This window comes from Pan troglodytes, chromosome 3 (genome assembly GCF_028858775.2).
Source record: "Pan troglodytes isolate AG18354 chromosome 3, NHGRI_mPanTro3-v2.0_pri, whole genome shotgun sequence".
In the NCBI taxonomy this organism is placed as follows: Eukaryota; Metazoa; Chordata; class Mammalia; order Primates; family Hominidae; genus Pan; species Pan troglodytes.
In genome coordinates this window covers 145628600-145650772 of record NC_072401.2, presented here as the reverse complement: position 1 = coordinate 145650772, position 22173 = coordinate 145628600, and the positions used below count along the sequence as shown (strand labels likewise).

At 36.4% G+C, this 22173-nt stretch overlaps 1 long non-coding RNA gene across 1 annotated transcript in view; it reads right to left on the bottom strand.

Annotated features, from left to right (window-relative positions):
- The window catches only part of LOC129143851 (uncharacterized), a 53945-nt gene extending 35966 nt beyond the window's left edge, over nt 1–17979 (bottom strand). Inside the window, exons 1-2 of the long non-coding RNA XR_008547792.2 lie at nt 10096–17979; nt 8021–8125 (exon numbers count right to left, since the gene is read on the bottom strand). This is a non-coding gene — a long non-coding RNA (uncharacterized LOC129143851). The remainder of the gene's footprint in view (nt 1–8020; nt 8126–10095) is intronic.
- Nucleotides 17980–22173: the final 4194 nt, after the last annotated feature.

The following is a 22173-nucleotide window of genomic DNA, read 5'->3' as shown; positions in this document are numbered from 1 at the left end:
AAGTGACCAAAAGCAAAATGGTCTTGAAGGAAAACTTTGAAAGAGATGTATAGGAAGACCTCAGCTTTTGCCTGCATCATCCTACCATGTGAAGATTGATTAAAGCAATAAACAAAGTTTTATGGCAGATAGAGGGGACTCTATGGTGCACATATTGGCCCCAGGCAAGAAAACATCATCTGGAGAGGTTCTTTCTCCTCAGATACTATGATATTTTTAGTGGTTTATTCTACAAACTTCAAGTGTGAAAAAAAGGGGCAATAATGTGTTTATATATCAAGTACTTGAGACTGCTTGCTAGAGGCAATCACAGTTCTTATAAAAAGAGCTGTTTGCAAAACTGCAAGGAGAGAAATCGCAGTTATTTTACTTTAGTTGTTTATGTTAAACACTAAGGAAAGTGTCATAAGGATGTAAGAAACCAAAACAATTGAATAAAATGTAAAAATTACAGTCCATTCTTGCAACAGTTCCTCATTTATTTCTAACAAAATAGCTCCTATCAATCTCAAACTCATTTAACACCTCTTACCTAATAAAAAGGATAAAATAATAAATCACTTGTAAATGTCAAACAATAGCAGAGCAATTAAAAACAGATAAGTGAAAATGGTAATTTAAATGTTTCTTAAAGAAATTTAAAATGAGAAGATGGAGGCTTGAGAAAATATTTACAAATTCCATCTATTTGAAATCTGCTTAAATGAAGAAAGATAATGAAGAAAAGTATAGAATAAACAACAATCTACTCTGAAATTTAAGAAACAACCCAACCTCATACAAGAAACTCTGCAGAATATCTGCTTTGGGCCAAAAAGAAAGAAGGTACTGGAGAGTTGGCATAGCATTCCCACCTGAGGGCACCAAACAGAGCTACAAAAAGAAAGTAGAGGAAATTAGAAGGATCCCACTACAGATTTTTATTTATCCAGTCCAAAACATCAATAGTGCCAAGGTTGAACAGCCTCCATCTAGAAGAATAAACGTGTGTTAATAGTCAGAAAAATTATGAAAATGAAGAACAATGAGTGGGAACTTCTTCAGCCAGGAATTATAATATAGAGTTATATTAAGCATTAATTGAAGGAACATTCTGGGTAAAGAAATATATATTCAGATAAGTGAAATATAACAATTCATTTGTAAATTCAAATACATGTAATAATTTAGTGTCATGAAGAAAGCAGCTTTCAAATCAATATAAAAAGATAGATTGTTTACCGTATTCAGAAAACTTGTCAGATACTCAATAAGAAAAAAATGGATCTCTACTACTCATTCTTTACAACATAAAATATTTGACATAATTAAGGTTAAGGTACTAAAATAAAAACAGGAAAGCCCTAAAAGAAAATATGGATAAAGTCTTTTAGTTTTAGCAATTAAAGACTCCCTTGGCAGACACAGAAACTCTAAACAAATATGGTAAGTCTACTTTTATTTGAGGGGAAAATAGGAACAGAGGATGTTTTGATACTTAGTGGCTTGGGTTTTAATGTAACAATCAATCAATCAATGAATGTACTGTAACTTTACTAAAAGTCACCTACTGTTTGAAAGTAAAATTTTTAAAACATAAATAGATAAGTTGAAAGTAAGGGATGGAAAAAAAAGATGTCTGAGGAAAATAACAACTGAAATAAAGCTAGTGACTTCCTTTGATGTTGGCAATATTCTCTATGTTGATCTGGGTGGTGGGTACATGGCTGTATACATTAGAAAAAAATTATCAAACTCTATTCTTAAGATCAGTGCCTTACATGCTCTTTATTGTATGGGTATTATATGTCAATAAATTTGTAAAGAGGCTGTAAAAATACAGAAATTTCATGTAGCTATATTAATAACAAATAAAATAGATGATAGATAAAGCATTTTCAAAGATAAAGAGGCCACTACGTAATGACAAAAAGGAATCATCTTGGAAATAATGTCAGAGGCATTTGAACCAGAGTGCCTCCATCTTGGGTAGGGGCCTGGTAAAATAAGGCTGAGACCTGCTGGGCTGCATTCCCAGGCAGTTAGGCATTCTAAGTCACAAGATGAGATGGGAGGTTGGCACAAGATACACGTTATAAAGACCTTGCTGATAAAACAAGTTGCAGTCAAGAAGCTGGCCAAAACCCACCAAAACCAAGACGGTGATCTGACCTCTGGTTGTCCTAACAGCTACACTCCCAACAGCACTATGACAGTTTACAAATGCCATGGCAACGTCCAGAAGTTACCCTATATGGTCTAAAAAGGGGAGGCATGAATAATCCACCCCTTGTTTAACATGTTGAAAAAGGAGAGTTCCCTGACCCCCAACTCACAGGACGTGCAACAGGGGTGTGGTTTTTCTGTTTGGCCACCATGAGCTCAAACCCCTTACGGGAGGGAGAGCATGCAGATAGGCAGGTGCAAGAGCTAGAGAAAGTGCTTTTGGGCTCCAGCCCCATGGTGGGATCTAAGGATGGGTGCCTGCAACTCCCAAAACCCCAATGCGCATGTTACAGTGCCTCTTAGCTCTGCTGTCCACAGATGGCTTAAGTGTTAATCAGCTCAGTGACCTCCTGGTATCCGGATCCTTGTCCGGTGTCCAGGAAGAATCAGGTCACACACAGACTTGAAGGATGGTGAATATGGGACTTTTATTGAGTGGTGGAGGTGGCTGTCAGTGGGATGGATGGAGAGCTGGAAAGGGGATGGAGTGGAAAGATGATCTTCCCCTAGAGTTTGGCTGTCCCATGGCCTATCTCCTCTCCAACTGTCCCCAGCTGAACTCCTCTTGACATTTAGACATTCCTTCTCTTCTCTCCTTCTCTGCTGCACCACTCTTCTGCTCCTCTGATCTTCTGCTCATGGAGCCTGAGGCTTAGGGTTTACATGGGTATAGGATGGGGGGCGTGGCAGGCCAAAAAGCAACATTAAGGTGTGAAAACAGGAATCCCTGTTCAAATTTAGGGCCATGGATTTCCAAGGTTGAGGGTGGTGTCTTTGCCAGGGAACTGCCCCCTTCTCCCCAATATTTCCTTGCCTCCTGTTCATACCAATATAATCAAGAAATAACCATAAAAATGGGCAATCAGTAGCCCTCGGGGCTTCCCTGCCTATGAAGTAGCCATTCTTTGTCCTTTACTTTCTTAATAAACATGCTTTCAGTTTATGGACTCACCCTTTCTTTCTTGTGCAAGATCCAAGAATCCTCTTTTGGGATCTGGATCAGGACCATTTTCCAGTAGCAATAACAGTTTAGAACGTGGATTAGTTTAATAGCCTAACAAATATAAAGTAACATAAAGTGAAAAGTTCAAAACATTCAGTAATTGACTTAGGAAGACTAAAAGCTAATTAACTTAATATGAACTCAAGAAGTTAGAAAAAGAACAAGAAGAATAACCAAAACAAAATAAAAGTAGACAAAAGGCGTAATAAAGAAGAGAAGTCATTAAAATTGAAAATGAAGTGAAGTGAGCTGCCTGTATGGGAAGCTGCTGGAGGACAGATGGAACAACAGGAGCCAGATTTACCCTCCAGCAGGAAATGACACCAAGCAAACAAACAAAAGGTATGAAAACAATGATTTTCAGACATTGGACATCAGTAGCACAGAAGAGTGATTGCCAAGAGAGAAGAAACAAACAAAATGGAGGTGAGCTCCATTGTCCAGCTCACAGCCTGGAGGGTTCCCAAGCCCCACTGCAGGGTCTCTCTGAGATGAGGAGGCAGAGCTGATTCTAGGAAAAGTCTGGCGGTTTGAGTTTGCAAGTCAGAGAACCCAAGAGGAAAAGCTGCACAAAGAACTCTAGAAATTTGCAGAGGGCTCCCCTGAAGTCTTTGGCTGAGGTCTAATCAGCACGTAGATGTGAGAAAGCTAGCCATATATTTCAAAACTTCTTTAATATTGTAACGACCAATGAAAAACTCTTGATCTTATTCTGGGTCTTAACTTTCTCTTTTACAATACAAGGTGTGCAGAGAGAGTGATTTTAGGTGTCATTTAGCACTAAAATGTTCTGACCTTTCTACAAGCTAGCCCTTTCATTGGATACTTTTTTGTCCTTTTGGGGAATATACATGAATATTTTTTGTTCCTGACTCAGGTAAAAGAAAAAGGAACTCAGGCTGTTAAAAGATGGCTTTCATTGTAATGCTGCAGCTCTTCCATTTTCCATGAGTAATTCTAAGTAACATCAAACCTTCCAATCATGACAGAAAAGTGACGCTTGGCAGAGCATTAGCAAAGTTTTCTTCCTTCTGGAATCAAAAGAATTTAAAGTCAAGAGGAAAGCGTACAAAGGAAAGGGAAAGTAAATGTAGATATCAATTTCAATGACTTAACTTTTCTTTCAGCCTACTTTTTACTTGGAGCAATAAGCCCTGAGGTCTCAGTCAGACTTCCTTCTAACTATTTTCTAGAAATGTAAGAAAGTTCAGGAAAAAGGGGGAAATTTTAGATGATAAAATACTAACTCATTTGTCTTTAATTATTTCATTACTGTTATTAGTGACAAATATGAGAATCTCAGGTTTACATAAGAATACACATAAACCACAAATCGGTCTTACTGAATTTTCCTGACTGATTTTCAGTCTGTTCTAGAAGTGACTATCAAAAACAAAGCTGTACATGTAGATACAATATTTTACAGACTAACACTTTAAAATTGCTATGAACATAGAGGACAAATAAAATTTTGAAGGGACTTATAAAGCAAGTTGACTTTGAAAATGTTCTATAAAATTTTTATATTTTTAATATCACCCCCAAGTCAAAGAATGTTAAATGAAACAAGAAAGCCAGTGGAATTTCCCCCTTCCTGACCATGTTGATATTACTGTTTATATCCAAGTGTTCTTGGGTCAGTGTTGAAAAAAAACAAAAAAGCAGAATTGCCTTTACAGAATACATAGAGTCAACTCTGTTTTAGAAAGGTAATCTTTAAGTAGACAGTCCTGTGACATCTTTGCAGCATGAATGGGGCAGTAGAGGGGGAGAGAGGTGGACTGTGAGAACTGAAGAGGTTGTTTACCTCAGCTCAGGATCTGTGACGGGGGAGTAAGAAGTTATTCTCTCCTGGGTGTTGGGTGGTAGGAGTTGGCACTTTTGGAGATCTCACCATTGTCACTACTCAAGCTTGCAGCCAGCTCTGATCAGAGATATCAGCCCACTCCTCGAGGCAGGATTTACCTGAATCTCTTCATGCTAGGAGCCCATCGTTAGCAATGAAAACCCCTCCCACAACTGAGTTGCCATTGAAACATGTGTTTTCTACATAGCAGGCCAATGTTTATAGACCCTTATGGATTTAACCCCATCTGAACAACGTAAGAGGTCACTAAACAAAACTTAGTTTCATTTCCAGAGCCACTTATCTCACCTATTTTGCCCACCTCTGTTCCACACACCCCATCCCACCCCAATTCAAAGACAGCTTCATTTTCACTTTGCTTTACTAATCTGCCATTCCCTATTTATTCATACACCTGGTTTCTTTGTTTGGCTTAGTGCTTCCCTGCTGCACCTTCCTTACCTTGTTTAACTACACTGGACCACTGTTTACACTGTATTTTTAATTGCCTATTTTATTTGTCAGTCTCCCCACCTTAATGGTTTCAAACTCAGGGACTAACTCGTCCTGCTCACCATGGTGTTCATTGCACTTCACATAGTAAGTGACATACAGTGGTCATTTATAAACACTCACTGTGTGACTGAATGAATAAGTAAATTAACTAATTAGCTAATTAATACTCTAGTAAGATCTTATGAAAGATTTACATCAGTTCCTAAAGCAAAGGATGCAATTACATGGTAAAAATGACATTATTGTTGTTATTACTGTTATCACTACTACCATGATAAGCACAACTGGAAAAGCAATAGATGAGCATAGTCATTATTCATATAGATAATCCATATGAAGAAATCCAAAGAAGTTCAAAAGTATCTTCCTCAGATATATTCTCCCCCAGATATCTATCTACTTGCTTTCCCCCAGATTTCATGAGGTTCCTCCCTCATGTCCTTCACATTTACTCCCAAAATGTTTTCAGAGAGGCTCCCTTCATTATCCTTTAAAAAAAGCAATCTCACGTCCTGTCTCCCAGACACACACACACACACACACACACACACACACACACACCCCCCTGTAATGAACACAGTGCTACTGGCTGGAAGCTCACTACTGTCAGCCCTCTCTGGGAATTGCCCTCAGCAGAGGAAAGTCATGTCACCAAGGTCACAGTCCCCTTCCCAAAGGACAACTTGCATCCAATTTCTGGTCATTGCAGGAATATAAAGGCCTGGCCTCCATACCCCAAGTCAAGGCAATCGGAAGGCCCATCCCTGCTTTCCAGTTCCCCATGGAGTCGGCAGAGGCCCAACTGTGCCTGCTTTGGAACCCATCTTCTCTCTCTACCCAACCCTGCTTCCTTCCTCAGAGGACTTTGAATGAACTTCCTGACTTCAATCTCCATCTCAGATTCTGCTGCCTGCACATCGGACCTACAGAACTTTTCCTTTATTCTGCTTTATTTTTTTCTCCATAGCACTTACTACATTTATTGCTCTATCACATATTCACATATCACATATTCATTACTGACCTATTATATATTCATTTTCTACTGTATTATTGGCCCTCTCCCTCCTCCCATTAGATTGTAAGCTCCGGTGGGGCAGGAATTTTGTTTTACTTGCTGCTGTAACCACAGGACTTGGAACACTGAAAGCACTATATAGATTTTCATGACAAATATTAAATAAATGACAGTTGGGACTTGCAAACTTAGAGCCTGTTTACATTGCTGTTCCTGAACCCCAGGTTTTACTGTCTGCCAAAAATCCAAAGTACCTACATTGGTATCCATTAATTAAGATCAGACCAGAAATTAAGAATATTTAAAGGGATTTGCACTAGCACAATTAGGACTACAGCAGCAAGAGTTAACATTTTCAGGGGAACAACTTCTGTCACTTTAATTTATATAAGTTCGATTATAATAGTCATCTTCAGAATAATGATGGCTAGCATTAGCATAGAGTGCTCTGGGTCACAAAGCTTTGCACATATTATTTCATTTAGTTTGATGCTGAGGAAACCACGTAAAGGACATAGAATTGTTATGCTAGTTTCACTAATGAGGAGACAAAAGCTCTGAGAGCTGAAATGACTTTTCCAATGACACACCTAATAAATGAGTTCCACCCAGGTCTACTGACTCCAAATCCACTGTTCTATATCTCAGTACATCACCCTAATAATTCCCTGGAGAGTGACTCCACAAAACTAAAGCTCTTCTACAATACCGATCAGAAAAGCAAAATGGGGGCCCCACCAGCAACCCAACTAAAAGACATCCTGTATGTAGCTTATTTAAATTTGTTCCAAATAATATATTTACTTATGCAACATTCATGAGAATTCTGAGTTGTTTTGGTTTCATTTGTGGGGTTTTTCGCATATATATTTGCAACTGAGAATGAATACCATAGATCAGGACACTTCTTATCTGTTACTTATATAATATCTCTGAACATTCATCAACTCTTCGCTGTTCTGTTAAATATGTATACTTACTCAGCTATGAAAATAGAGTGACTTTTGATTTTGTCAATGACTTTTATTCTCTCTTTTATATATTTCAAAGGTAAAAATAGTAAAAATTCATATAAACAAAAACAAAGAAAATTACATATAGCATTCTCACAAAGACATCACATTATCACATTGTATTTGTATATATTCTTCCAATACTCTCTCTCTCTCTCTCAATATAATACATATTGTTTTATAAATTTATTTTTTTGAATTATTTTATGTTCTGATGGTATATAAATGCTATCTTGTCATTTGGACATCTAGAAATCAATTAGAATTTTTAAAAAATTTTAAGTACGTTCTCATCAACAATATAATTGCATTATACGTACACAACGTGATTGTCTTCAGCAAATAAATAAATAAAAACCTAAGGCTTACACATTAAAAATAAAAATAAAGGAAAATATATGTTTACTCCTTTTGCGTACCTGATTTCTGTTTACTAGGGCCCAACAGAAGGTCCAAAACGTTCACGTCTTGTGATGGCCTGTCTTAGTCTTACTGGGCTGCCATAATAAACAGATACCACAGACCTGTGTGGGTTAAACAACAGAAATTTATGTCTTCACAGTTTTAGAGTCTGGAAAGTCCAAGATCAAAGTCCAGCAGGGTTTGGTTCTGGTGAGGACTTTCTTCCTGGATTGTAGATAGCCATCTTCTCGCTGTGTCCTTGCCTGGTAGAAAGAGAGGTGGTGAGCTCTCTGGCATCTCTTCTTATAACAACATTATCCTGTTGGATCAGGGCTCTACCCTTACCACCACATTTAACTTCAATTACTTCCTTAGAGGCTGCATCTCCAAATACAGCCACATCATGGGGTAGGGCTTCAATATATACATTTTGTGGGGAACCACAGACACTTAGTCCACAACAAGGCCCAAGCCTAAAAATAAGAATAGGTCTAAATAATATGCTCTCAAGGAAGGATCTTGGGGACAACCGAATGTACAGAGTTTAGTATCCCAAATCCATGCTAGGCAAGGCATGCTACTATCCAGATAGCAGCTAAGGTGTGACACAGCTTCACACAGTATAGTTGACTTAGCTGCTACTAGTATTATTGCTATTAGTGAGTCACTTTATTGTTTAAGTCTCAAATTTCTTATCTGAAAAATAGGAATAATATGTTCCTCAAAGGGCTAGTGTGAGGATTAAATGAAGTTACGAGTACCAACTCTAGAGCTTACACATAAGCCTAATAAATGTTAGTAGAAATGAAGAATGACAAACTGTTCCAGATCACCCCAAAGGATATCCAGCTGTTTCCAGATTGCTAAGTCCGTAAAGGTATGCTCCCAGAGTTCTAACCCAGTACCAAGGAAAGATCTGGATTTACTCAATAAACCATGAGCATATAATCAACGCACACTTCCTCTCTGCCAGGCTCTACACCAGGTAATATACTTTCTTAGGTAGGAATTATCAGATTAAAAGTGTTAATTATAGTTAACATATAATTAACAAGCGCACTAGAGGGCAGTGTCTATTGGTAATGGTTAGTCTTTTAGGACATTAGAGCTGCAGGTTAGGGTTCTAAGAAGTGAATCACTCTCTTTGATAATTATCAAACCTAACAACGACCATACCTCCTAAGCACATCTCAGTACTAAAGTTCATTGACTGTCAGACTTTTCTCAGTGTTTGCTCAGACAAAAGGAAGATGAGCTTTGAAAACTGTGATGGGACTTGAGACACTCCTTTATTTGCTATCAGCATATAAACAAAAACATCACAAAAAATCTTGGCTTTCCACTGAGCATCATCCCAGGTAACAGACCCTAAGCTAGGTTCACCACTTAGGCTATATCATTCAAATAACATAACTCGGTGAGGCTGGTACTTCCATTATCCCCATTCTTAAGATGACAAATAATTAAAATAAAATAAAAGAAGATGTGGCTTTAAAAGTAACCTGGCCAGGTCAAAAGCCAAGAGCTGAGAAAAGTTCCAAACACAAATTTTTCTAACTCAAAAGCCCATGCATGAGTTTACAACATGTCCAGGAGGGGCAACCTGAAATTAAGAAAGGCTGGTAATTTAGAATTCTGAATTGCAGGCAAAGGCCTCTTCTTTCATGTAACTTTCAGTAAAGACTGAGAGCTAGGATATAATGGACTATTCCAACTTGGTATCAGAGCTCTCAAAGGAAATGACATAAAACAGCTATTAGAAGGCCAAATGTAAAAGAAAATAGGAAGAATTGACTTTTCAGAGCTATTCATTTTCACTCAGAGATGGAGTTGATACTAAACCCTTGTTTATACTGGGTATGGAATCATACACATTGTTGAGATCTGGGTCTGATTACACCTATGGCACTGTGCAGTGTATTTCAGTGTAAACAGAGTAAGTCTGAGTTTGATTTAGAGAACAACAAAAAATACGCTAAAAAAATAAAAACTACATGTGAGGGGGAAATACCTCTCCTTTGGCCCCTTTGCTCCTGATCGGTGAGCATTTTTGCATTTTTCAAAGACATCAAAGGGTTGCTACAAGGCTTACCTTGCTCACAGGACTTTGGATGTATCTTCTAGTGCTGCTGAGAAGATGCGTCATGACAAGGCACATCCACCGGGGTGTGGTGTGTCAAACTTGAATCACCGGACTTGAGAAAAGAAGGCAGAGTTTGTGTTCCATGCTGAAGATAGCCCATGTATTTCTCTCAGGGAGGAAAAAGTTTTCGAGGTTAAAAAAAATTGAGAAAAAAGGTAAAGAAAAAAATAGGCTTTTTAAAAATATATAAACATCTATAAAAATCCTATCTTAAAATATCAGTAATACAAGTAAATTAAGGTACTAGTAGCAAGATTACCAATCTAATGCAAAGTCTATTCATTGCTCTTCATATGCTTATTCTTTTCCACAAAGTTTTTGCAAGGTGGAATGACATGAAGAATATTGCTTGGAAAAATAGATGATCTAACTTTATAAGCAGTTCTCAAGTATTCCTCTGCTGCCAGAATTTATAATGAATCTGCTTACTACCCTGGCCTCAGCCAAATTAATGAATAATTGCCTTTCTCCTTCCGGTGAGTCTCACAGATTACTACACCTTTTTTACCCAAGAAGTCCTATCCTATTGTATCCTATTGTATCTGCCTGAAGGAAATAGATTCAGCTCCATCAAAGGTATACCTTTCAGGAAAATAATCTTAAAAGTGAATTGTTTTAAAGATAAAAATGTATGCATTTTCTTTTTCTTCTGATCTTCTGCCTTAATGTCTTCAGGTCCATTATAATATAGGTTTTAGGGTAATGAGTACATTACACCAATAGATTTGCTCACATATTTAAAGAAAAAGCATAGCCTAAACATGCATAATATTAAAAGAAACAAAGTAAACACAGACTATAAAAGTAAACAGGTCAGAGTAAATTTTATGCATAACTACAGAAGCCACCAGCAGAGGATGCAGTCAAAGCCCTATCCTTGCTTGTCTCTGGTAACTGCTTCCCAGTCATGTCTTATCACTACCTTGTACTGGGTGTAGCACAGCAAAGCAGCATTTGTCACTGACACAAGTGTATTCCAGGGCATCTAGAAAAAGGGATATGGAATTAGCTCTTTCTTCAGCAGTCATAGGTCTGAGTCTCTCTGCCTACCACTTTTCATCTATTTTACTGAAATTCAGTTTTCTGAGCAATTAAATTCTGGCTGAGAGAAATGTTTCTGCAATCCTTTTCAATATACTCACTTTCCAATGTAATCCCAAACTCTGACTGGGTTCCACATTATAAACCTAATTCCTTAAGATTTATAGTGTCTTAAACTTTCTTTAATTAGACTTTCACGTTGTAAAGGACTGAGATAATTACATTTGGAATGTTTATAACTCATAACTATGTGCAAAGAGATATTCTGTTATCAAAAAAATGGCTAGATTAATGCCCAGTAGTGGTCAACTCATCTTTTGGGGGGTGGGGCAGCAATGCACCATACTAGTTAATTTTGAGTGGCAAGCTAATTTATTTCTTCTGAATGATTTACCAGGAATAACAGTAACACAAAAATAAAAAGGCTATACAAGTGCCAAGTAATTAAGCATGGTAATGGAATTACATCAGGCTGCCGTGTGGGGTCTAGGCTTCAGGACAAGAATAGAAAATTGATTTATATTATCTAGGTGATCATGTCTTTACTTTACACATCTTCTGCTACCAATTTATAATACTTTAGTCTGCTTTTTTCCTAAGATTATGCCAGCTAGAAGGCATTTGTTTTAACTTCTGTATTTGTAGTCTGTAAATGTACAGAAACTTTCTTGTCTTTCAGAGATACGTAGATAATATAAAGTGTTAACTTTTCTCCACACTGTACAAGTACTTACGTATTTGATTGATAGGTGTTTAAATTGAAAATCAGGCAATCAAGTTCTATTATCTGCCAATATTCTAAACAGAAATTATAAAATATATTATTATAGGGATAAAAAATAGAATAGGGACCCAGTTTATAAAAGAACAGTGATTTACTATATCTCTGTTTATATATATTTTGAAGAACAGTGATTTACTATATTACTGTTTGTATTTACTGTATCACTGTTCTACATGTATATATATATATATCTCCTTCATGCCCTTTAGGACATTAGTACATTTGTGAGTAGAGACTTGGAAACAGAAATGAGTTATTTAAGGAAATCAGTTCTCTAGAACACACATCTCTTAAAAAGGCAATAATATCTTGGTGTCCAAGTGGCCCCAATTTAAAAATAATAGTTACTGACACGTTTTCTATTCTAATGGGTCTGCTACTCTCCCGTTCTCCCACCTACCTTATCCCACAAAAGAATAGTCCATAGAGAGGTATTATGTATATGTGGGATATTTTTTCTCTTTTAATTTTTATCTTGTCTTCTAAATAAAAGGCATAAAGATTTATGTAAAATGGTAAGTGTAAACAGAATATAAAGTCTGCTCAACTGTAAGTATTAGAAACTTCAGGATATTATTTTTCTAATTTTGAAGTTCAGAAATGTAGCAACAAAACCTCACTTGCAAGAACAGATGGTCAAGTTTCAACAGATCATAGATCAGATCAAGTGAGAAAAAACATAAGATGACAACGATATCTGTATTTCCTATTCTAGAGAAATAAAGCTGAGATTTGGTCCTTAAAATCATGAAATTAAATTACAAAGGTCCATCTTCTCCTTTCTTCTGGTTTATTTCTCATAGGAGGAAAAAAAAAAAAAGCCCTCATCTGGGAGGAATTTCTAGTGCGGGATCTGGAACCCTGGCAAGTTCTGATAGTTTCATGTGACATGATAGCACGTCACATCGTCAGGCACTCAGTGTGTTCTCTGCTTATTCACTTAGAAACCGGAGTCTGTACCAATCAAGATGTATTTCCAGCTAACCCAGGGGTCACCTTGAGTTGTTGACTGCCTGCAGCAAGAATGACAAAAACTTTTTCCAGTATTTTACAATTATAATGTTAGACAACGTCATTTTTAAGGCAAGAACTAAATGAGAAAACTTAGCAATACACTAGAAAAAGAACGAGTTAAGAAAAAACAGAAATATGCCCTATTAGGGTTAAGAAAACTGGCTCATATTATCCTGAATAAGATAAAGCTAATGGAAAAGTGTAAATTAGTCCAGTTAACCCTATGCTCTAGGCAAAAACAAAACAAAAACCTCTGTTAAAGAGAAAACTCAGAATATATTTCTCAAAATCCATTTGGCTCATAATGAAATTTTTCTCTTTTTATAGTAAACCAAGGAATTGTTCTAACTCAGTGAAAACTCAAAAAATAAGCAAAGAGAACAATCACACATACAAAATATTTGAATGTTAAATACATGGAGAAGATCTTTGACTTCATTTGAAGTGAGTCAAAACCTTCCTGAGAGGCAGATAACAATATGTCTTAAGACCCACTAGACTCAGTAAGTCCAGCTTTGAAATTTAAGAATGTGCACCAAGATTTAGCAAAAATTAGATGCTACCACAGTATCCAAATAAATAAATAAATAAATAAATAAATAGGAACTTATTGAGTTCTGAAATATCCATAAAATGAAACACTCTGAAACATTAAAAAATCATGTGAGAGAAGTTTATTTATTGTAAAAGAAAGATATTCAAGATTAAAATAGAAATTTGACACAGCTATTTTATGTGTCATTTTTGGGTATGGCCATTTTTTCACAGCTTAACTGAGGGAAAATTGAAACACAAAACTGTATTTAAGGTGTACAACAAGGGTGTCCAATCTTCTGGCTTCCCTGGGCAACATAGGAAGAATTGTTTTGGACCACACATAAAATACACTAACACTAATGACAGCTGATGAGCTTAAAACAAAAACTGCAAAATAATCTCATAATGTTTAAAGAAAGTTTACAAACTTTCTTTGAATGTGTTCAGCCACATTCAAAGCCTTCCTGGGCTTCATGCAGCTCATGGGCAGTGGGTTAGACAAGTTTTGTGTACAATGGGATGCTGTAATCCAGTACTGCCATTTCCCTAAGAGAAAGAGAATGAGTTATTTTTTAAATTATTATTTTTCTTTTTTTCTCTTTCCTCCTCTGCCCCTGTTCCCCACTTCCTACTTAACTCTTTAGAAATGCAATTAGAACCTCTACCTTCCCTTCAACAGACACTCCCTACAGGACAAGTTCATCTAAGTGTGTGCATACCTAGAAGCCCCAGAGCCGAAATCTCTCCCACCAGAAGATTGCCTCTAGAGACAAGAGTCAATTTACAACCTAAAGTTTGCCCACAGGAAACTCTCTCCCATCTGGAGAGTATCTCCAGACCACAGCCACCTTACAATCTAGCACTAGCTCAACCACTGCGTAGATAAGGCAACAAAGCAAGTCACCTAGACCCCCAACTGCTCCTTCCCTGCCTGTCATTCACGCCAAGTTTCCCTTTAAAAGCTCTGGCTTTCTGCCCCAAAATTGAAGCAGTGCCTTTAAAGGCAAGAGCCTGGACTTCTTTCCATAAGCTAAGCTTTCAATTAAAAAGTCACTTTCTTTGTAACACACCTCACTCTTGCAAACTGGACTCGGCAAGCATCGAGTGACTGAATCTGCAATTGAGTTACAAAGCTTTGATATGTGTAAATATTGGGCAGTGATATCAAGTTAGTCAACACCTCCATCACTTCACATAGTTACCTGGGCGTGTAGTGAGAACTTTTAAGACCTGCTCTTTTAGCAGATTTCAAGGATGCAATACAGACAGTTCTCTACTTAAAATTTTTCAATTTTAAGATGGTGTAAAAGTCAGTCAGTAGAAACTGCATTTTAAGTACTCATATAACCATTCCATTTTTCACTTTCGGTATAGTATTCAAAAATTACATGAGATATTCAGCACTTTATTATCAAATAGACTTTGTGTTAGGTGATTTTGCCAAAGTACACTAATATAAGTGTTCTGGGCGTATTTAAAGTAGGCTAGGCTAAGCTATGATATTCTGTAGCCTAGGTGTATTAAATACATTTTTAAGTTACAACAAGCTTGTGAAAACCATGGCCCACGGGCAACATGCGGCCCAGTATGACTTTGAATGAGGCCCAACACAAATTTGTGAATCTTCTTAAAACATTATTAGATTTTTTTGTGATTTTTTTTTTTAGCTCATCAGCTTTCGTTAGTGCTAGTGTATTTTATGTGTGACCCAAGACAATCCTTCCAGCATGGCTCAGGGAAGCCAAAAGATGGGACACCCCTGAGTTACAATATTTTCAGCTTACGTTGAGTCTGTTGGGATGTAACTCCATTGCAAGTCAAGGAACATCTGTACAGTATTATTAACTATTGTCATCACGCTGCATATTAGATTCCAAGAACTTACTCATCTTGTAAGTGAAAGTTTGTACTCTTTGACCAACATGATTTGGGTGATATTACATGGCCCTAAAGAAATAATTTTAATTTCATCTTCGTAAAAAATCAGTCACATATATGACCAAAATTTTACCTCATCCCTGGCATTCACCTCTCGAGCCTACACAGTAAGCAATGTGGTGGGCAGAAGTAAGTCAAGACAATATAGTAAGTGAGTCTGAAATATAAAGCTAAAGTGACAAAGTACATGAGGTTTTAAATGCACACAGCATCAAAATAGGTGTGTGTGTACTCATACAATTTATTAAGAAAGAAAAATATCAAATAGCTAAAAAACATATTTCACATTAAAACTGCAAATTCGTACAAATGGTGAAACCCTCATCTCTGCATACCAGTCACATAGAAATAAGAGAATGAAGCCAGTATCACCCTAATCCCCAAACCAGGAAAGGACATAACAAAAAAAGAAAACTACAGACCAATATCCCCAATGAACATAGATGCAAAAATCCTCAACAAAGTATTTGCTAACCAAATACAGCAGCACATCAAAAAGATAATACACCATGATCAAGCGGGTTTCACCCCAGGGAGGCAGGGATGGTCTAACGTATGCAAATCAATAAGTGTGATACACTACATAACCAGAATTAAAAACAAAACCATGTGATCATCTCAATAGATGTAGAAAAAGCATTCGATAAAATTTAGCATTGCTTTATGATAAAAACCTCAACAAACTAGGTGTAGAAGGTAATTACCTCAAGTTAATAAAAGCCATATATGACAAACCCACAGGCAACATCATACTAAATGGGGAAAAGTTGAAAGCGTTTCCCCTGAGAACTGAAACAAGCCTAGGATGCCCACTTTCACCCCTTCTATTCAACATAGGACTGGAAGTCCTGGCCAGAGCCATCAGGCCAGAGAAATAAATAAAGGGCATCCAAATCAGAAAAGAAGAATTACAACCTCTATGGAAAACAGTATGGAGATTTCTTAAAAAACTAAAAGTAGATCTATCCTTCAATCTGGCAATTGTACTACGGGGCATCTACCCAAAGGAAAAGATACCACCTTAGTCCTTGCAAGAATGGCCATAATTAAAAAGTCAGAAAACAATAGATGTTGACCTGGATCTGGTGAAAGCAGAATGTTTATACACTGCTGGTGGGAATGTAAATTAGCGCAACATCTATGGAAAACAGTATGGAAATTCCTTAAAAAACTAAAAGTAGATCTAACCATTTGATCCAGAAATCCCACTACTGGGTATCTACCCAAAGGAAAAGAAATCATGATATGAAAAAGACACATGAACAAATATGTCTATCACAACCCAATTCACAATTGCAAAGATATAGAACCAATCTAAGTGTCCATCAACCAATGAGTGGATAAAGAAAATGTGGTATATACACACCATGGAATACTACTCAGCCGTAAAAGGAATGAAATAATGTCTTCTGCAGCAACTTGGATGGAGGTGGAGGCCATTATTCTAGGTGAAGTAACTCAGGAATGAAAAACCAAACACTGTATGTTCTCACTTATAAGTGGAAGCAAAGCTATAAGTACACAAAGGCAAATAGAGTGATATAATGGACTTTGGAGACTCAGAATGGGGAGGGTGGAAGAGGGAGAGGGTGGAAGAGGGGTGAGGGACAAAAAACTACATATTGGGTACAATGTACACAACTCAGGTGAGGAGTGCACTAAAATTTCAGAATTCACCACTATGTATTTAATCCATGTAACCAAAAACCACTTGTACCCCAAAAGCTATCGAAATAAGAATAAAATAAAAACAAAAAAATACAAAATGTATTAATAAGCGCATAATTCTCTAACACAAAAGAGTGAAAGTTCTGTACACCACTAGCAGAGGTGTCCTAAAAGAAACAGGCAACCAGGATATATAGCAGTATATATGTATATCCACAAAAGTACACAATGAATTTGAAACAAGTTACATAACTGGTTTTATATGAAGTTCTAAGTTGTCATATATAACACATGTTACATGATTATACATATAATAATAAATTGTCAATATAAATTACCAGAATTGGCCCAAGAAAAAGTGGACAAAAATGAAAAGCCTAATTATGAAAAAAGAAATTGTTAAAGGCTAATTACCAAAACTTTATAACAAACATCATACTTAACAGAGAAATTGCAGACATATTTTTAAGAATAAGAAAAAATAATATTAGCTATGACATACGTACAATTCCTACTTAGAAGGATAAAGTCAAGACAAAGAAATAAAAATTTTAAATTATTAATATTATTTTTGATGGACAAATTGCAATTATATACATTTATGGGATACAATGTGATGTTTTGCTACATGAATACAATGTGGAATGATTAAACCAAACTAATTAACATATTCATCCCCTTGATTACCCATTATTTTTTATGATGAGATATTTCAAATTTGTTCTTAGTTATTTTGAGACATAAATACATTATTATTGGCTATAGTCACCCTGCTGTGCAATAGATCTCAAAAATCTATTCTTCCTCTTTATGTGAAACTTTGTACCCTTTGATCAACAGCTCCCCATTCCCTCCCTCCCCCACACCCTACCCTCTGGAGACAACCATCCTACCTCCTACTTGAAGTAAAACATACTTATGAAGTATTCCATTAAAATAAGAAATACACAAAATTGCAGCAAAATCAAAGGCAACTTCTATTAGCATTTAATTGGGGCCTTCAAGTAAGGTATAAAGTGTCAGATAGGTGGCTAACTAGTGAGCATTATGAGTACAGCACCTGATCACCCAACATATTTTTAGGACATGTTCTAATTTGTATAAGATAAGAATATTTTATTTTTAAAACTACAGTAGGAGAGAGCTTGAGAGCCCATCTTTTTGGCAATGTCAATATGATGCCTCTACTTCTGATCAGAGGCCATCTATTCTGAAAAACACCATCTGTCTTCTTCCTACTCTTCTTGTCCCCCAGCCTGACCTTTCCAAGCTGCCTCATCTTCCCATCCTCTCCCTTAAGCACCCAATTTCAGGTGAAGTAAGAAAGGAAATATTTTGTTACAGAGTTAGTGACAAGAAAGCAATTCTTTTTCTGCCCCCTTCCTATCATATAATATATAATTATATATAGGTATCTAATATATATTCTAAAAAGCATTTCACAAAGCAACAGAACATCAAACCACAGAATTTTATAAAGCAAAGTCGTTTTCTGTTTTCAAAACATGTAGAGTGACATTTGCCAATTTGTGGAAGCCCCTCTCCACCTTGAGCCAGAGTCCTCTCCCCATTTCCAACTCTGCCTCTGCCAAAATTGAAGAGGGCACCTGAGATGCTAGACAGATCTCAATCATCCTAAGTTCCACAAAGTCTTGTCCAAATCCAACATTGGTTTGCCCTTTCTAGAATTTGCTTTTTGTTTTTATTTGGAATAATATTGATTTATCACATGAATTATTGTCTCCTCTTTTCTCAAGTGAAGAAAAAGAACCCTAATCATATTTTTACCTAAGTACTAGTTTAAGATGAAATGAAGAATCAATACACCAAGGATTTCTTAGCAGGGGTAAGCTTAGGGTAGGGAGCTTGTACAGAAATTAGAGAGTATGTAATTACGTTTTGACACACGCTCATGAATCCAGAATCAATACATTGAAATAAAGCCAGATCATTAGTTTCCTTTGTAAACTTAGACTTAACTAAATGATTTGGATGAAATTCAATACACAGTTTTGGTTCTGAAACTACATGATGTAAACATTATTTCACATAGCAACGGAACATCAAACCAGATAATTATACAAAGTAAAGCCTTTTCTTGTGTTCAGAAAGTCTTTGCATTAGTCTCAACATTTCCTACATTCCCACAAAGAAACGAAAATTTCGAAATGGCATAAAACTATTTAGTATTAACTGAAATCAAGCCCCATTTTGTGAGCATTGAAAATTAAGTGTGTAGCTATTTGGGAAGATGAGTTGCATTTATGTTGATGTTTATCTTATGTAGACCACATGATGAGTTTTGACTAATGACCCATTACGTTGTTCCTTGTCACTTTACTTAGTCTATTTACACCTTTTTCCTGGCCAAAACTTCTCATATATATAAAAACTCCTGTTTACTCAACTGACTGTGGAGCCGACTTGATCATAGATTTGGCAGGCAACCAGCCCTTCTCCCCTTCCCTGAGATCACCTTATACTTCCTCCAATGAGAGTTGAAACAACTTGTTTCCTAGGAACTGGAAGTTAAAAGCATATCAGAATTACATAACTAGCAAGAAAATGTTTCACCATCTAAAGTGATACTTCCAGTTTACAGAACCCTCCCCCTTTGAGCCAGAATCCTCTCCTATTTTTACCTTCTCCCCCTTCCAGAATTGCAGAGGATATCTGAGATACAAGAAAGTGGCCATGACCCACAATGAGCACTCAGATCTACATGGGGACTCTGGCTAAGCCAGTCATCCAAGATCGTTCTAGTTATTATTATTCTTTTAGAATAGCTCTGACTTCATTAAATATATTTTATAATGCTTAAAAGAAAATGTGATGCCATTTTTGGAATGTTACTGAGTAACTTGGTCACTGGCTATAATTTTATCATTGATTATAAGTAACTATAATTACTAGGAATCGGAGAACTGAATGATATATGGTAAAGCACTGGACTGGCAAATTTGGGTTCTCATACCATCCCTCCAAGATATTTGCTCGGTTTCCTTAGTTAATTATGTTAACCTCTCTGTACCTCAGTACACTCATTGGTAAATAAGGGACGATGTTAACTCTCCCACCTACTATATGGTTCTTGTGAGGGTCAAATGACAGACTCCAAAGTAATTTGAAATCTACAAAGCACTTTGCAAATTCAACAAGTTACTTTGTATACCCTTAGAGATATAACTTATCAAAAATTTTAAGCCAACAATAATTAAAGAAAAAACTTTGCTACTGAGAAGCAGCCATAAATTTCTAGTTTACCATCCTTACAGTTTATGATTTAAATATGTTTTAATATGTGGATTGGATATGTAAAAGGAAAAGTTGTTTCTACATCAATCATATCTTTCCTTGGGTTAAAAGCATCACAAACCATTTAAATAACTTCACATTTATCTTTGTCTCCTCTTTCTCCCACATGCTCCATATCCAGCCAATCAAATCAGCGAGTTCTCTTGAGATGTCACTTCATCTGTCTCCCCTCCCTCATACCTACTGGTACTCTCCACATAGTCAGGCCTATTTTAGCTATAAGTGGCTTAGGGAGAAAAAAAATAATTTATTTATAAATGTTTAAATTTCAGAAGTAACTTATAGCTTCAGGCATGTTTGGATTTAGGAGTTTTAAACAATATTGTCCTGACTCTGTTGTCTCCATCAAAGGGTTCTGCTTCCCCGGCTGTCTCTCACAGGTCCTGCACATACAAAGGCAAAAACGGCCATTAGCAGCTCTGGCCTTAAATCTACCAGCTGAGAAACCTCAGTGGAAACAATATCACTTTCCCACTAACTTTTGTAGAAGTCCAGTGCTGACACTCTTTGGGCTGACTAGGGTCCCATATCTTTCCTGGACTCAAGCCCTCTGATAGGAGAGATGGAACATAGTCATGGGCCAGCCTGAGTAGCATGCCTGCCACACCTACCCACCCACCTCCCATTCTTAGACCCCAGAAACTGGGTTTATCCCACCGAAAAACAAAAGGACTGAAAGTGGCTTTCCACTTCTCAGAAGTGGCTTTCCAAATAATAATAATAAATAATATCATTGAAAATCATTTCAATATATTGAAAATATTATTGAAAATCATTTCAATATATTGAAAATATTATTGAAAATCATTTCAATATATTGAAAATATTATTGAAAATCATTTCAATATATTGAAAATATTATTGAAAATCATTTCAATATATTGAAAATATTATTGAAAATCATTTCAATATATTGAAAATATTATTGAAAATCATTTCAATATATTGAAAATATTATTGAAAATCATTTCAATATATTGAAAATATTATTGAAAATCATTTCAATATATTGAAAATATTACTGAAAATCAAATCAGAGTTTTTAAACATCTTTTAGTGCTGAGAAGACAAAACTGGAGGCCATGATTCACTAAGGGAGAGGAGAAACAGAGAACACTTCATACTCTCATTTGAGATCTTTAGGGGCTATAGCACTCCAGGAAACCAATCTTAAGAAGACTGAAATCAAGCATTTGGTCTCCTCCTTTACTTGATTAAGGTGATTTGCCTCCGCTATAGCTTCCAACCAGAGGACAGGGCAAACTCTCTCAGGAAAGCTGTAACACAATCCACATCATCCCTGGTTTTTTATATTCAGTATCTGGCATTCAGCAACAATCTACCAGTTATACAAAATATAGCAATAACACAACAAATAGGAACAACACAAAAAAATCGACAATGGGAAAAGACTCACAGATATTGTCACTAGCAACACAGAATTAAAAGAAGTGCTTAAAATGTTTAAGAAATAGAGGGTAAGATGGGGAGTTTCATCAAAGGAATAGACTTAATAATCATATAGAAATTTGAGAACTGCAAAATGAAGTAACAAAAATTAAGAATTTGATATATGAATTTAATAGCAGTTTGGATATAGCAGAATAAAGAATGGACTACAACACCAACTGGAAATCCAGGCAGATGTAGACAGATTTTAAAATAAATTTTGTGGCCGGGCACAGGGACTCACGTCTGTAATCCCAGCACTTTGGGAGGCTAAGGTAGGA